Below are 14,616 nucleotides of genomic sequence, written 5' to 3'. Positions count from 1 at the left end.
ATTGCAGCTGCAAAACGGAGATGATGTTTAATATGCAGTGAGGTGCACAGGCCATTTGAGTGTTAGGATCTGGCTACACGGCGACATGTGTTGTGCGACATTTCATGTAATGAATTTCACTAGTATCATTATGGGACATGCTAAACGCTGCAACTGCGACTAGACAGTCGCAAAACTACTCAAGTCGGATTTTTCTGTGACTGCGGTGTCACAGTAGCAACATGTTGCATTGCGATACCACTGAAATACGTAATGTCAAAAATATGTAGCCATAACCCTTTGTGCCGTGCGAAACATGTCGCCGTGTAGTTGGACCCTTAGGCCTCTTGCACACGAACGTGTGCGCCCCGTTGCCGTATTGCGGACCGCATTTGCGGATCCGCAATACACGGGTGCCGTTTCGTATTCACTTGAATGGGTCCGCAAATCTGGAGGTGCGGAATGGTGCGGAACGGAAGCACGGAACGGAACCCTACGGAAGCACTATGGAGTGCTACCGTGGGATTTCGTCCAGTACTTCCGTTCCGCAAAAATATAGAACAAGTCCTATCTTTTTGCGGAATGGCCAGATCGCGGACCCATTCAAATGAATGGGTCCGCGATCCACTGCGGCTGCCCCACGGACAGTGTTCGTGCATTTTGCGGGCCGCAGCACGACCACAGGGCGCACACATTCGTGTGCAAGAGGCCTTACTCAGATGGGCAAGGCATGTAAGATTCACACACCAGGGTGATATCAATGCTCTATAATTTGGGGAAATTTGTCAAGTAAAAATTCTAACTTGGTTAGTGAGGTATTTATTTTGGGTATTAGGGAGGACTAAATAGTGGGGGATATATAGTGATCTATGAGCCTTAGGCATTGTGGAGAGATAAACTAAAGACTTATGCCCTTTTTACCCACTTAGGGCCTGCACGGACTCTAGGTCAGTGAGGAAAAAAAAAGAAGTGTCAGTTGCACTATTGACTTATCTGGGTCCATGTGATGCACACACACGGACAGTACAGGGATGGTAAATATGCCCGTCTGAAACAGGACTAAAGTCAAGCAACCAATCAGATTCCACCTTTCATTTTGGACAGCTCCTATGGAAAATGAAAGGTGGAATCTAATTGGTTGCTAAGGGCAGCTAAGCTGGTTCTACTTTACATCAGTTTGATAAATGAACCCATTCACACTGGATTTTCCGTTTTAATACTTTAAACCAAAATAGAGCCCATTAGCTATATCTGTTTCTGAGAAAGCTGAGTGACACCAGATATGTCCGCCTAAATCCCGTCAGGGTTGTCATCCAGCGCTCACATAATCCTGGCTGTCAAATCTTCCTGTTCAAGTAGTGATACATCCCTACTGCCGTATAACTTGGCAGGCTGACCATTCTGCAGTCGTAGAAAGCTCAGTGACTACAACCCCCATAATGGCGAACAGGTCAGCTGTCACCTATTCTTCTCGAGCAAATTAGGGACATTGCTGGAGTGGACAGAGTAGGTTGGCGCACCCTGGATAATGATAATCATTGTATTAATAATTCCAGCAATTCCATGTACAGCAAGGGTGCACAAACTGTGCCACCTGCGCCCCTCGATGCCACTCTGTGCGGCCCCCAACCATCTGGTAACAGACATGTATGCCTATGTCTTGTGGCTGCTCACATGTATTTTTCTTGTATTTCTCCCATTTATGTTACATACTGTATGGCCAATATGCCATAAATACAGTATTTTAGTTGTAATACCCAACCCCTTTAAGTTTTATTTTCAGCCCTTGGGTTTGACAATGTGGCCCCCAACCAGCAAAGGGAAAGGTTGTGCACCCCTGGTGTACAGGATGAAGATTTTGGGTGCTTTATCTGTGAATAATAAACGTGTAATTAATACAAGTGATGAACACAATGCTGCTTTCTCCTCACAGAGCAGACATGTTAATAGATAACATGAGAAATCTGCAGCTAATTACCAGAACGGGGACAAGCACACAGGACCGGGGCTGCAGACAGGGCTGCGCTGGCACACACAGCAGATCCTCCACCATTTGCTAGGCCTGTCGTCACTCACATACCCCTGAGGCATGGACGTTTAGGGAAAGCATGACCGCTCTTAAAAGCCCCGTTTCAGAACAATGTCAGGGAGCGGAACCCAAGAGATGACAGCTGGAGGTAGAGGGAGGGCTACTGGGCAAACATCAAAGCTCTGCTCGACTGCAAAAAATGCATCAAAAGCATATGGATTCCCCAAGTCAGAAACTACTGCTGAGTATTGGCCTACTGACTCCACAGAGGGCATGGCACCCCTAGGCCGACAGAAGCCGGAGACCCCCATCAGCTGCTCACAGGGTTATTACTAGGAAAAAAAAACGTCTCCAAAGAGAGGAGACCCCCTCACATCACAAACCTAAGTGATTGATGGTGACTGCACATAGACTATAGTAACAGCACAGGAAAATCCGCTAACAGGTGGCCGCTTGTTATATATTGTCAGCCTATGCGTTAGAATGGACCAGTCTTGCGGGAAAATTGAACCTACAAGGTGCATGCTGCGCGTCATTCTGCCCGGACTTATGGTCTGTGTGGAAAAGTGCACATATGACCGTAATAAGTCTGTGCCCACACTTGGACAGTACCCGGACATGAACATCGCTCGGCTGAAGGAGAAGTAATTAATGTTCTGCTTGCTGACTGTAATGGGCCTTTATAATAGCCAATTAACGGCTGATATGAATGTTTGGTCCCTCTCACTGTTCTCCAAACAGCTGACACGTGGCTTATCGGACCTTTTATGTTGGCATCAACATCCTTTAAAGGGCATCTGTCAGCAGATTTGCTATAGGCATCTGTCAGCAGATTTGTGCCTATGAAACTGGCTGACCTGTTGCATGCGCGCTTTGCAGCTGAAGGCATCTGTGTTGGTCCCATGTTCATATGCGCCCGTATTGCTGAGAAAAATGAGGTTTAAATATATGCAAATCAGCATCTTGGAGCAACGGGCGCGTTGCCATTACACCTAGGGGCTCAGCTCTCTCTGCAACTGCTGTGCCTTCCCCTCTTTGATTGACCAATTGCTCCTATCTTCCGTTCTGGGCTGTGGTCACATGACCATGTCCATTCAGCTCTTTATTTCTTGTGATGCTATGTCCATGGGCGGGTCAGTGATAGGGGAGTGTCTATGTAACTGGGTGGGAGGAGCTATAAACAAACTCGGCACTGTTAGTGGCAGTGATAGGAGAGTGTTTATGTAACTAGCTGGGTAGGAGGAGCTATAAACTAGCTAGGCGCTGTTAGGGGCGGTGCTAGAGCCGTGGCAGAGAAAGGAGAAGTGCATCATGGGTTTGGTTGGATACAGCAACAGGAAGTGCTATATGCAGAAACAGTGGGATTGTTTACATGGTGAAAACAGGTCAGGAAAGTCTGAATTGGAAAAAAGAAGATGTACATAAGGTAAGCAACTACATGGGCATATCTGTTAAAAAACATATCAATCCCGGAGAACTCCTTTAAGGCAGATGAATGATTGCAATGGATTACTCGCTGTTATCAGCCATTTAATATACTGGAGAGGCTGACAACAGGGCAGGGGAATACAATCTATTGCTCCTATTTCAGGCTGGAGAGAGGTTGACTGTAACATATTTCAACACCAGATCCACAAACAGCAGCCAAAACCATGTTAGTTCAAGCTGCTGTGATGTCATGCCTTGAAGTAAGGGTTAAAACATCTACAAGATTCTCCGCTGGCCTCACATACGGAACATATTCCAATATGTTTTTGGAATAATTCTTAGAAACAAGCAATTTGGGCCTGCTCCAAACAATGTATAGACAGAGCTGAAATCAGGAAATGGTGGGAGACGCTGCCTTCCTGGATTATTTCAATGACTTCTGAGTCTTTCCTTGGCTGTCGGAGGACGGCTGTCTGAGCCGGTCGCAGGGGCCGATAGCTGCAGCGCAGCTTTTCTTACCAGGTCTCAGCTGCTGCCCCAGCAGGTTTGGGGGCAACGAAAGGACCCACATAAGTTCAAATCACACGTGTTTTCCAGTTTGTGGAGCAAAAAGAAGTTTGATTGACAGAAAACTGGTTCAGGTTCAAAACATACAAAGATATTTACAGCGGTAAAACAACCAAAGCTGTTTCTAATATACAGATCCATCTGCAGAAATCTAGTGGGTGTTTATTTTAGAACAATGCAGCAATAACGTGGCCAGGATGCTGCACACCAAGGCCTTGGGTCTGCTATACCCTCCATGTTCTCAGGAAAGTATGTCTGCAGTGATCAGCAGGAAGCTCGCCACCACACAGATCAGCAATGCCCATGGGCAGTAATAGGGAGTATAGTTATCGGCAGCGAATGCAAGATGAATACCGTCAGAGCAGATGTACCTATCCGCCACATCACCGGAGCAGACATACACAGCAACCACATCACCGGAGCAGACATACCTATCCGCCACATCACCGGAGCAGACGTACACAGCAACCACATCACCAGAGCAGACGTACACAGCAGCCACATCACCAGAGCAGACGTACACAGCAGCCACATCACCAGAGCAGACGTTCATATGAGCCGCATCACCAGAGCAGACGTACACAGCAGCCACATCACCAGAGCAGACGTTTATATCAGCCGCATCACCAGAGCAGACGTTTATATCAGCCACATCACCAGAGCAGATGTACACAGCAACCACATCACCAGAGCAGACGTTTATATCAGCCGCATCACCAGAGCAGACGTTTATATCAGCCACATCACCAGAGCAGATGTACACAGCAACCACATCACCAGAGCAGACGTACCTATCCGCCACATCACCAGAGCAGATGTATACAGCAACCACATCACCAGAGCAGACGTACACAGTAACCACATCACCAGAGCAGACGTACACAGCAGCCACATCACCAGAGCAGACGTTTATATCAGCCGCATCACCAGAGCAGACGTTTATATCAGCCACATCACCAGAGCAGATGTATACAGCAACCACATCACCAGAGCAGACGTACACAGCAACCACATCACCAGAGCAGACGTACCTATCCGCCACATCACCAGAGCAGATGTATACAGCAACCACATCACCAGAGCAGACGTACACAGCAGCCGCATCACCAGAGCAGACGTACACGGCAGCCGCATCACCAGAGCAGACGTACACAGCAACCACATCACCGGAGCAGACGTACACGGCAGCCGCATCACCAGAGCAGACGTACACGGCAGCCGCATCACCAGAGCAGACGTACACAGCAACCACATCACCGGAGCAGACGTACACGGCAGCCGCATCACCAGAGCAGACGTACACGGCAGCCGCATCACCAGAGCAGACGTACACGGCAGCCGCATCACCAGAGCAGATGTACACAGCAGCCGCATCACCAGAGCAGACGTACACAGTAACCACATCACCAGAGCAGACGTACACAGTAACCACATCACCAGAGCAGACGTACACAGCAGCCGCATCACCAGAGCAGACGTACACGGCAGCCGCATCACCAGAGCAGACGTACACAGCAACCACATCACCGGAGCAGACGTACACGGCAGCCGCATCACCAGAGCAGACGTACACGGCAGCCGCATCACCAGAGCAGACGTACACGGCAGCCGCATCACCAGAGCAGATGTACACAGCAGCCGCATCACCAGAGCAGACGTACACAGCAGTTGCATCACCAGAGCAGACGTACACGGCAGCCGCATCACCAGAGCAGACGTACACGGCAGCCGCATCACCAGAGCAGACATACACAGCAGCTGCATCACCAGAGCAGACGTACACAGCAGCCGCATCACCAGAGCAGACGTACACAGCAGGCACACCACATAAGCAGACATATACAGCAGACGCATCACATAAGCAGACGTACACAGCAGCCACATCACATAAGCAGATGTATACAATAGCAGATGTACAGCTCTGCACCGCCTGAGCAGCCATACCGCAGTCACTGTACCAGTGCATACAGCCCCTGCACCTACAGAGCAGATGTTCAGTGCAGCACTACTACAGGAGACTTCCAGCGCATCACACATAACAAATGTATAGTAATAGCAATGAGTGCAGTGCAGAAAATACTACAGATGAAGTCTATAACGCACAGGTCGTAGGCGACTTTCATGTGAAACAAACAGTATGTTGCCGTACCAATATCAGGAAGTCACCGCTGCCTCGAGCTAACAACTCCCCCAATCCGCTGGGGGCCCCGTCCGCACATATTGTTTTGTTTACGCTACATCTTCGGTCTGCTAACTTAATTTGTCTGCCCCCACAGCCAAGAGACTCAGTAAAAGCTCCCAATTTTGCTGAACTTAGGAGTGTTTTGTAAAAAGCCTCTCCTCGGACTTCCTCCCCCAGCTACAAGAATACAGGGGAGAACCATGTGGAGAGAGAACAGATGCGTGAAAAACATTTATGCCCTCTAATTGCATTATTGTTCTGGGATTTCATTAGTTGCCGGGTGATTGATCATTTTCTTTTTACTGAGGGTGCAAGGAAAGAGGGGAATAATGACGGAAAACATGAGAATTTGGAAATGAATGGATGAAAAATCTTGTTTTATGGTTCCTGATGTTATTATTAGTTATGGCCTAGCTTTCTGCAGTTGATATGAAAGGTCAGTAATGTGATGCATCAGACGGATTAGAAAAGTGGGTATTATAGGAGCTATTGGACATCCCTGTAGCCCCCTGGACTTTAGGGGTGACAATCAGTATAACCGCCACTACTAGTGAGCTCCTCATACATCCAACAGTCCTGCGTAAGGAATCAGCCTATTATGCAAGAATACAGCAACAGGAGATATACACGAAAGCCTGCTACTCAGGATGATGACTGGAGCAGTAATGGTTTCCATTTCCCAGGAAAAAAAAGGATAAATGGAATTTTTCGCAAAAAAAGAGTTTGGCTCATAAACTTGTATCATATGATGTAGATAATAAACATATAGTAAAATATTTGAATAATAAGAAAGCTGAATACATCTGCTGCTGCACTGCTTTTCTGCCTCACAAACTTCATTTCTATCAGGCCGAACTGGATCATATCACAGGCCGAACTGGATGGACAAATGTCTTTTTTCGGCCTTATGTACTATGTTACTATGTACTATGTTACTATGTACTATGTTACTATCAAATTTACAGCAATTATGGGTATTTCTCTATTGTGGTGTACAAGCGCACGGCAGTGTAGTCCATGCAGATTTTGCTTGTGGATTTTCGTACGGTTTTCTGCACCAAAATCTGCATGTATTAATTGCCGATTTTGTTGCAGATTTTTAAGTGAATTTGGCCCAGATCCAATGCAAAGGGTTAACTCTGCACTGAAAACCTGGGCACACGATTAACATGCTGTAGATTTTAAAATCTGGAACGCAGGTCAATTTCCAAGTGGAAAATGTACACACTGTGTACTTGTAAATCTCATCTACTTAGCTGGTACTGTATTACACTGCAAATATGCATAATGCGATAGATAGAAAACATGGCTATATTAGCATCCACCTTACACTAAGGGCTCATATACATGCCATTGGCTGTTTTGCGGTCAGAGATTGTGGATACCAGCCATTTTCATTCTGCATTTTGTGGAACAGAACAGCCAGCCCCTAATAGAACAGTCCTATCCTTGTCCGTCACATGGAGTATAATAGGACATGTTCTATTTTTTTTGCGGAACGGCTATGCAGACATACGGACACGGAATGCACACGGAGTAAATTCTTTTTCAACAGACCCATTGAAGTGAATGGATCTGTATACAGGCTGCAAAACAAAGGCACAGAAACGGAAAAAAAAAATATGTTCGTGTGCATGAGCCCTAATAATGTAAGACACAAAGTAGCAAACACTAATTTTACGCTATGCTGACCCCTATTATATAGCGTTCATAATCATCACCGTTTACTTGGCTTTCATTGTCAAAATACATATGGAGAGCAAATGTTCCCAAATACTGGGAAATTACAGCAGGACTGGGAGCAGAAATGAGCGGCGCTGCAGCGCCTGATACATATGTGCAGCAGGATTACCATGACCCAGACTGCAGTGCTTACAACGCCGCGGCCTTCCGGTTACACTGGATTTACTGCATTACACAGGAGATGTTTTCTCCATACGAGAGGAGATTGTGTTTTATAATACAAGGTATGTGAGGCTGGAGATCACACGCCACCTAAGGGAGGCTCAATTTGTATGTGGTGGCGTGCAAGACAGTGACGGATAACGGCTCCGGGCCAAGGTGTATTGTACAGCAAAAAGAGACAAACCTAATTCTCATACATGTACTTAAAATATAGAGAACATGGATGGTACCTGGCCCCATCGTAGGTCTGCTGGATCACTAGCAGAAACGGGTCCCCACCAGTCATACACAAGGGTTGTGCAGGCACTAATGCATCCGACAACTATGGAGGGCAATGAATGATCCCCTCAACATCAAACATCTAGCACTGCAGATAAGGGGCAGATGAAAGAAAAAACATCCTGGCTTGGTTCATATTTCCGTTTGAGCCTCTGTCATGAATTCCGCCATATTTGACATGAAAAATAGCACAGCATGCTGCTAAATTCTACCTGTTGAAATTGCGGTCAACATGGGCTAAACCTGTTGGATCTGTTATAATTCAATATGCAGTTAGGGCTTGTCATAGCACAGGTACAGCAATCCGTTCTTTGACATTTTCTACGGCTATGTTGGATAGTGTCTATATGGCGTTTATGCAACGGATGCCTGATTTATCAACCAGTAAAATATTGTTGCTTAAAAATATAAAATAAATAACCGCACTCTCTCCATATGGTACATATATTACCATCTGTATGTGGCCCCCTTTGTGGGCTATTAATCTACCGGATACTTAATGTCTATCTATAGTTATTATGTCTATTAGGAGAGATTCAAGCACAACTTGTAGTTACATATAATGCTCAGGCGCCATTATATTCTTGGAAGCAGTAATCAGTAGCATGTACAATAAATGTGCAGACATCCATGATGAAATAAGTCAATGGAGGACTAGACGCACAGATATGATGTCTGGATGTCACTGGTGTCAGCTCCATATTGACCCCCTACCTGTCTTCTGTACATGCACAGCCGGTCGTCCACCCCCTTACCTTCCAGCTTGCACCACGGCGGCTCGCTCACAGCCTAATTCCTGGCCCCGTCCAGTCTCCCTTCTCCTGCTCCCTGGTTGTCGCCCTCGCCTCCCCCTCCAAATGTCTGAGCAGCCGGTCACGGTGCACAGAACTGGAGGTCATTCATAATGGGAGGCAACAGCTGGGATATGGACCTCACAAAACTTCCTGCAATTAACAAGTGAAAGAGATGAGGGGAAGATATGGAGGAGGCGCAGGGCCATCCTTGCTGAAGGTGGCATTGTGGCTACTCAGGTTTCTGGTTGATCAGTTCAAGGTAAGAAGATGGATGAAATGGCCTTTTCTTTAGCTCCTACCTGCAGCAGAACAAGGGGCTCTTATTTCCCCCAACTGCTGAATTGGAAGATTTGAAAGGAATTAGCAGAAGGAAAACTGCACTTAATTAAAAAGAAAAAAAAAATTATGAAGTTTTAAGTGTCCTGGGAAAAAGTTACAGACAAGCGCACTTATTGTTCCATGCAAGGCCTATGCGATGAGGGGACATGTATTAGTGGCGACGGCCGCCAGTCATAGGACATGAGACGGGCACATTATCACAGCTGCCTTTTTTGCCTTTTTAGTGCAATTTTTGCAACTGTTTGACAGGTGCAGGTGGCAATCAAGTAACAATGCACACAGTGCTTCTTATGCGCAGATTTTTGTGTGGAATATCCGCCGCGTCGTACAGTACCACCACTTAAGTAGATGAGATTTTCAAAATCTCACCGACGGGGGGTGTGGACATTGACCTGCGTGTGGATTTAGAAATCTGCAGCATGTCAATTGTTTGTGGGGATTTTCAGTGCAATGCAAATGGCGAGATCTGGGGCAAATCTGTGTCATAATCCGTGACAAAAACCACAAGTGACACAGGCAGATTTTGGTGTGGAAACTCAGCGGAATCTGCACAAATATCAGTGTAGACAATCCACATAAACTACACTGTGCATGGAGCCTGTCACTTTCTATTTCACACAATATCATCGAGCGAACCCTGTGACAGCAATTGAAAAAAATAAGCCGGATGAAATTAATATAGGTATTTTTTTCAATAATATTTAAATTAATGAACCAATAAGTCATCCAGAAAAGAGCACAAAACAGTAGCCACAACATAAAAAATAACACGTGCATTTCATCTTTTCACGTATATTTTAATTTTAATATGGTTTTTACATGTGTTTGATGCATATTGTGATGTTTTTTTCCACCACACATGGAATACATGTCACTTTTTTTTTTTTTTTTTCATTTTATTTACACGACATGGTATATGAACTATGGCTTGTATTTCCCATTAAAATCAATGAGATGCTGAGAGCTTATTTCACATGTATTTCAGTGTGTAATACGTGCACACACATATCCATCTATTTATATCTGCAGCCAGCGCTATTACTCAGCAATGTGAACCACTCAGGGAGGTGCAGTATAAATATAGTTATAGCTGTGAATGTGACACCCGCAGTAGATGGGAGACATTCCACACAGCAATTGGCAATGCCAGGCATACCAGCAGGAGACTCCAGGGTGGAAAGGCTTCAGCCTCCATATCATCGTCATCTCAGCTGCCTGTGACACCCAGAGAATTTCAGTACATTGGACATTGCATGATATTAAACACACGGAATCCAGTTGGTTGCAAAACTTAAATTATCAGTGGTGTCCATACTCTGGAGGAGCTCACTGCATGTAAATTAAGTGGTCTCCTCCGCTAGCGATCAGCAGATAGTCAGGAAGGAACACTTTCGCTAGATCCTCGTCCCGTGTAAAGGAACTTTTTGTGTTCAATCAACATGCAGAGAGGTATCCCCCCAAGGAAATGGAACCATCTCGCTAGCACTACCTTGTGGAAGTGGCCCCCTATGAGTCAAAATCCGACTTTTAACAGGCCTTGGGACATGTCGGATTTTGACTCATATGAAGCCACTTCCACAAGGTGGCGCTAGCAAGATGGTTCTCTTTCCTTGGGAGATACATCTTTGTATATTATTTTCCCATGGAGCATTACCAATAAGTCTCCATACATGTACATAGCTGGTGTCTTAGCTCGCAATCTAAGTTCCCTATCAGTATGTCTTTGGAGCGTAGGAGGAAACCAGAGTACCCAGAGGAAACCCACACGAACACAGGGTGAACATACAAACTCCATGCAGATGTTGTCCTTGAGCATATTCAAACCTAGGACCCCAATGTCCTGCCCATAGGCATCTCACTCAGCCAGCCAAAATCGTACTCCGTAATGATGAGGGGCAAGCACACAAACAGCTGTCTACTGATGGATATCTGGCTTCGCTAGTTTCCCTTGTCATGTCCTAAGGATTGTGAAAAGTTGGATTTTGACTCACAGATAGTGATAAGTTTATGTGCCTGAACAAACATCGGGCGATCGGCGTTCATCCCCGATAACCTACCCAACTATTGGGACGTGTAAACCAGCCATTACTTTTGGCCAGTGTCGGACTGGGGTACCTAGGGCCCACCAGTAAAATTTCTTTTGGGGGCCCACCATATGGATACATTTAAATATAATAAATAATCTAACAAGTTTTTTATATGAACATAGGCTGGTGGAGGTACTGTACACTGAATATATGTATGTAGTGCAGTAAGTCTACTGAGTTATGTGCCACTTGTGCAGGGGGTGGGAAAGTAGGGGCCCACCTTGCTCAGGGATTCCCCGTACCCCTGTGGGCCAGTCCGAGCCTGCTTTTGGCTCACAATCACAGATTTGTATTAATGTTGGCACTAGCGGGGATGGTGGGAAGGCGGAGGGGAACAACTAGGGCCATACATACATATATTTATAATAGGGTAATAACTGGGGGCTAATATCCAGGGCTGGCGTTGGAGGGGGGGCAAACTGGGCAATTTCCAAGGGCTTCGATCCTCTAAGGGGCCCCCTGCTTCAGTCCAGCCCAGCAGATCACAGAAGGTTGAACAGTCTGGACTCCATAGTGGGGAATTTCCCAGGTTAGGAGTCCCTGCTCTGACTCTATATATACATATGTCCATATATGGAGTCAGTGTTATGAACGTGAAAGGGGTATTCCCAAGCATTGTCATTATGTTTAGGGACACCCTGTGTCTATAAATCTAATTTAGACTCTATTTTTGAAATGTCTCTGTGGGGATTTGAACTTACAACCTTCTACATTAAGGGCCAGAGCCTTAACCACAATGCTAAGTCATTGTTGAAAAACCTCATAAAAGTTTCTCTTGTATAATAAAAGAGAAACTTCCATGCTGTTTTTAACAGAAGAGAAACTTATATGAGGTTTTTCAGCCCTGATAGCATTGAGCTCTATATCCCAGTGGTTAAGGTTCTGGCCCTTAATGTAGACGATTGTAAGTTTAAATTCCTACAGAAACTTTTTAAAAATAGAGACTAAATAAAACAAATACACAGGGCGTAGCAAAACATAAAATATGATTAAATAACACCCGTATTAACCAACACCAACCATTTCAACTTGTGTAACCAGTATTTTTAAAATGTTTCTGTGGGGATTTGAACCCACAAACTTCTACATTACAGGTAAAAACCTTAACCACTGGGCTATAGAGCTCAATGCTAAGTTACTGCTTAAAAACCTCATAGAAGTTTCTACTGTATAATACAAAATAAACTTCTATGTGGTTTTTCAGCAAATACATAGCATTCAGATCTACAGCCCAGTAGTTAAGGATTTTGCCCTTAATGTAGAAGGTTGTGAGTTTGAATTGAAAATGGAGCAAAACGTAAAATATGATCACATAACACCCGTATTACCCACACCAACCTTTTTAACTTGTGTAACCAGTATTTTTTGTTGGGAAAGGTGGCAACCCTAACACCCCCCCCCCCCCCCACACACACACACACTCACACACTCAGGACCTCTATAGGCTTGATCATTGCAGCAAGCTAAGCCTCATCAGGACTCACTTGGTAAACAATGTTTTTTTCTTTTCATCACGATATTCTGACCGTCATAACTTTTTTTATAATTCTGTCCACGGAGGCTCATTTTTTGTGGGCCGATCTGTTGTTTTTGACAATACCAATAGGGTTGTGTATGACAATCACTTTGTATTCAATTTTCTTAGAGATAAAGTGATGAAAAAAACTCGAAACAGCCTTTTTTAAATTTTTTCTGTTACGCCATTCACCATATGGGCTAACTTTTTAAAAATATTTCAATAGTATGGGCACTTTCGCATGCGGTTATGCCCATAATTCTATTTTATAAAAAAAATTCTCTCTTTTTATTTTGGGGAATGGGGTTGATTTAAATTTTTATGTTTTTTTTATATTCTCAAAACTTTTTTGTAATTTATTTTTTATTTTTGTTAATTCCCCCAAACGGACCACAACTTACAATCATCAGATGTAAATTGCTTCACTATTCTGAATAGAAATCCTTTTATCACAGCTCAGTGCTGCCATCTAGTGGCCTGAACTGGGATATACTAACAATAAGCCTGGAAGCCTAGTACAGGCTGCGACTCATTTTTACAACAGGGTGCTTTCCCTCATCTCCTCTGGGGGAAAGTGCGCCTGAAGAGGAATCCTGTGCTTCCGATTTTTAACACTCTCAGATGCCGTGAGTAAGGGGAACTCATTGCTGTGAGGGGAGGGGGCATGTGGCATATTCGGAGGCCATGAGGGTAATGAATTGTGTGAGGAGCTTTACGGGGTGTAAATCTGTGAGGGAGCGCCGTAATCAACAGAATGTAACTGTGTTGTTAGTACATTATTACAAGATTTGGGGCCATACTTTTGACTTTGCCCAGGGCCACATTTTGTCTAACACCGGCCCTGCTAATATCTATTCTAGGGCACAACTTGGGGGCTATTATAACTACTGGAAGGCACTAAGGGGGCCATTATACTGGGGGCCATTATAACTACAGGGGGTACAAAGGGGTGCATTAGTTATACTGGGGGCACTATGGGGGAATAATACAGTATATATACTGAGGGCACAGCAGGGGTTGGGGGTTTTAACTTTAAATCCAATTAAAATGTCCGCCAGAAAGGAAAAGGAAGCACAAATCGTTGAAAAATGGCAATGAAAAACTGAGTGTGTCCATTTTTAACGGCTGTTTTTTTCCCACCATCGTGTGAAAGCAGCCTTTTACCCCAATTTGAAAACAGCACAACTTTAGTTTTTTTTTAAAAGAAATCTAGAAAGTGGCATGGAAAACTGTGCCTGCATTGCTGAGAAAAATGATATTTTATTATATGCAAATGAGCCTCTAGGAGCAATGGAGGAGTTGCCGTTACACCTAGAGGTTCCACTTTCTCTGCAACTGCAGAGCCCCCTGCACTTTGATGATGGATGTTAGGATGTTTTCACTGCCTGGGCCTGTCAATCAAAGTGCAGAGGTCACAGCAGTTGAAGAAAGAGCTGAGCCTCTAGGAGTAATGACAACACCCCCAATGCTCCTAAAGGCTCATTTGCATATATTCAAACATTCTTTTTCTC

The 14,616-nt window shown here is 44.9% G+C and overlaps 1 protein-coding gene across 5 annotated transcripts in view; it reads right to left on the bottom strand.

Moving 5' to 3' along the window:
- EYA2 (EYA transcriptional coactivator and phosphatase 2) overlaps window positions 1-14,616 on the bottom strand; it is a 118,348-nt gene that overhangs the window by 64,528 nt on the left and 39,204 nt on the right. For 2 of the 5 annotated variants that reach the window (XM_044296881.1, XM_044296882.1), the window contains exon 1: window positions 9,125-9,238. The exons of 2 other annotated variants lie outside the window; for them this stretch is intronic. The gene's annotated coding sequence lies outside the window, so the exon portion shown is untranslated. Of the gene's footprint in view, window positions 1-9,083; window positions 9,103-9,124; window positions 9,239-14,616 lie in introns of those variants that run through there. One more of the 5 variants, XM_044296886.1, reaches the window with a different exon arrangement.

The sequence above is a fragment of the Bufo gargarizans genome, chromosome 6 (assembly GCF_014858855.1).
Source record: "Bufo gargarizans isolate SCDJY-AF-19 chromosome 6, ASM1485885v1, whole genome shotgun sequence".
In the NCBI taxonomy this organism is placed as follows: Eukaryota; Metazoa; Chordata; class Amphibia; order Anura; family Bufonidae; genus Bufo; species Bufo gargarizans.
The sequence above is the reverse complement of the archived record's forward strand: the minus strand, read 5'-3'. Positions and strand labels throughout refer to the sequence as shown.